Below are 3,738 nucleotides of genomic sequence, written 5' to 3' on the forward strand. Positions count from 1 at the left end.
TACATATGGAAGTGGACAGTAGTAGGTTAAATAGGATGAACCAGGACTACAATACCAGTATATACATATGCAAGTGGACTGTAGTAGTTTAAATAGGGACAGGCCTTTGACTAGAATACAGCTTATATACATTATGAATGTGACCAGTAGTAGTTAAATAGGACAGGCCCTTGACTAGAAATTACAGTATATACAATTCAAGTGGACAGTAGTAGTTAAATAGGACAGGCCCTTGACTAGAATACAGTATTATACATATTGAAGTGGACAGTAGTAGTTATTATAGGATGAACCTGACTGAATACGTATATACATATTGGAAGTGGACAGTAGTAGTAAATAGGACAGGCCTTGGACTAGGATACAAGTACTTATACATATGAACGTGGACTAGTAGTAGTTAAATAGGACAGGCCTGCTAGGAATACAGTATATACCATATGAAGTGGACAGTAGTAGTTATATTAGGACAGACCTTGACTAGGAATACGAGTATATACATATGAAGTGACAGTCAGTAGTTAAATAGATGAACCAGCGACTTTACGAATACAGTATATAACATAGAAGGACTGTAGTAGTTAAATTAGGACAGGCCTTGACTAGAATACAGTATATACATATGAAGTGGACAGTAGTAGTTTAAATAGGACAGGCCTTGCACTAGAATACAGTAGTTATACATATGAAGTGGACATAGTAGTTAAATTAGGACAGCCTTGACTAGAATACAGTTATATACATATGAAGTGGACAGTAGGTAGTTAAATAGGATAGGCCTTGACTAGAATACAGTATATACATATTTTGAAGTGGACAGTATTAGTTAATAGGAATGAACCAGGACTACAATACAGTATATACATATGAAGTGGACTGTAGTAGTTAAATAGGAACAGGCCTTGACTAGAATACAGTATATCATATGAAGTGGACCAGTAGTAGTTAAATTAGGACAGCCTTGGACTGAGAATACAGTATATACATATGAATGTGGACAGTTAGTAGTAAACTAGGACAGGCCCTTGACTACAATACAGTATATACATATGAAGTGGACAGTAGGTAGTTTAAATAGGACAGGCCGACTAGAATACCCAGTAAAATACATATGAAGGTGGACAGGCCAGTAGTTATATAGGACAGGGCCTTGACTAAGAATAACAGTAAATACATATGTGAAGTGGGACAGCAAGTAGTTATATAGGATGAACCAGGGACTAGAATACAGATAGTATACATATGAAGGTGACAGCAGTAGTCTATAAGGACAGGCCTTGACTAGAATACAGTGATATACATATGGAAGTTGGACAGAGTAGTTAATAGGACAGGCCTTGACTAGGATACAGTATAGACATATAAGTGGGACAGTGTAGTTTAAATAGACACGCCTGTCGTATAATACAGTTATACATATTGAAAGTGGACAGCAGTATGTACTTATATATTTTGGGGATGAAACCATGACTAAGAATACAGATATACATCTGAAGTGGACTGTAGTACGTTAAATAGGAACAGGCCTGGACTAGAATACGGTTATATACATATGAAGTGGACGTAGTAGTTAAATAGGACAGGCCTTGTCTATAACTACAGTAATATACATATGAAGTGGGACAAGAGTAGTTACTATAGGATGAACCAATGACGAGAATTACGTACTAGACATATGCAAGTGGACAGTAGTAGTTAAATAGGATGAACCAGGACTAGAATTACAGTATATGACATATGAAGTGGACAGCGAGTAGTATATAGGACAGGCCTTGACTAGAATTACATTATATACATGATGAAGTGGACAGTAGTAGTTATATAGGATGAACCATGGACTAGAATACAGTATATACATATTGAAGGGGAACAGTAGTAAGTTAAATAGGACAGGCCTTGACTAGAATACAGTATATACATATGAAGTGCGACAGTAAGCTTAAGTTATATAGGACAGACCTTGACCTAGGAGGGATACAGCTATATATACAGATGCAAGTGGACGTAGTAGTTAAATAGGATGAACCCAGGACCTACAATACAGTATATACATATGAAGTGGACTGTAAGTAGTTAAAATAGGGGACAGGCCTTGACTAGAATACAGTATATACATATGAAGTGGACAGTAGTAGTTAAATAGGACAGGCCTTGACCTAGAATACGTATATTACATATGAAGTGGACAGTAGTAGTTAAATAGGACAGGCCTTGACTTAGAATACAGTATATACATTATTGAAGTGACAGTAGTTAGTTTAAATTAGGATAGGCCTTGGACCTAGAAACAGTATATACATATGAAGTGGACAGTAGTAGGTAAATAGGATGACCAGACTTACAAAAACAGTATAGACCATATGAACAAGTGGACTTAGTAGTTAAATAGGACAGCCCTTGACTAGAATACAGTATATAACATATTGAAGTGGAAGTAGTAGCTTAAATAGACAGGCCTTGTACTTAGAATACAGTATATACATATGAACGTTGGTACAGTTAGTTAGTTAATAGGACAGGCCTTGACTAGAATACAGTATATACATATGAAGTGGACAGTAGTAAGTTATATAGGAGAACCATGACTAGAATACAGTATATAGCATATGAAGTGGAACAGTATAGTTTTAAATAGGACAGGGCCTGACTAGAATACAGCTATATACATATGAAGTGGACGAGTAAGTATTAATAGGCACAGACCTTGACTAGAATACAGTACTTACATATGAAGTGGACCAGTATTAGTTAAATTAGGATGGAACCAAGGACTTACAATACTAGTATATACTATGCAAGTGGGACTGAGGTAGTTAAATAGGCACAGGCCTTGAACTGAATACCAGTATATACATTATGGAAGCGTGGACAGTAGCTAGTTAAATTACGGACAGGCCTTGACTAGAATAATCAGCTTATATAACTATGAAGTGGAACAGTTAGTAGTTTAAATATGGACAGGGCCTTGACATAGAAACAGTATTATACATATGAAAGTGGACCAGTAGTAGTTATATAGGATAGGCCTTGACTTAGGAATACAGTATATACAATGAAGTGCGCACAGTAGAGTAGTTAAATAGGATTGACCAGCTTACAATACAGTATATACATATTGAAGTGGACTGCTTAGTAGTTAAAAGGACAGGCCTTGACTAGAATACAGTATATTACATATTGAAGTGGACAGTAGTAGTTAACAATAGGACAGGCCTTGACTAGAACTACAGTATATACATATGAAGTGGACAGTATACGTTAAATAGGTACAGGCCTTGACTAGAATAACTACGTAATTACAATTGAAGTGGACAGTAGTAGTCTATATTAGGACATGAAACCATGACTCAGAATACAGTATATACATAATGAAAGTGGACGAGTTAGTAGTTAATAGGACAGGCCTTGACTAGAATACCCAGGGGCTGGAAGCGCAGCGGAGACGGAGCCCGGAAACAGGACGTGCACAACAGCCCTGAGAGCGCATCGCCCCGCCCTCAGCACAACTGAAGCACCAGACAAGGAAAAATAACACCCGGGGACAGCAACGACCGCACCACGCGAGCGGCGAGCGGCCTATATACTTATGAAGTGGACAGTAGTTAGTTTAAATAGGGACAGGCCAGTGACTAGAATACCAGTATATACATATGAAGGTGGACAGTAGTTAGTTATAAGGACAGACCTTGACTAGGATACAGTATATACATATGAAGTGACAGTAGTAGTTAAATAGAT

The 3,738-nt window shown here is 37.2% G+C and overlaps 1 long non-coding RNA gene across 1 annotated transcript; it reads left to right on the top strand.

Moving 5' to 3' along the window:
• The first annotated feature begins 584 nt into the window (after positions 1–584).
• LOC139026387 (uncharacterized) lies at positions 585–2,138 on the top strand. Its single transcript, XR_011478165.1, has 3 exons — positions 585–637; positions 1,877–1,933; positions 2,071–2,138. It is a non-coding gene; the product is annotated as an uncharacterized lncRNA (long non-coding RNA).
• Positions 2,139–3,738: the final 1,600 nt, after the last annotated feature.

This window comes from Salvelinus sp. IW2-2015, unplaced genomic scaffold (assembly GCF_002910315.2).
Source record: "Salvelinus sp. IW2-2015 unplaced genomic scaffold, ASM291031v2 Un_scaffold4648, whole genome shotgun sequence".
Taxonomy (NCBI): Eukaryota; Metazoa; Chordata; class Actinopteri; order Salmoniformes; family Salmonidae; genus Salvelinus; species Salvelinus sp. IW2-2015.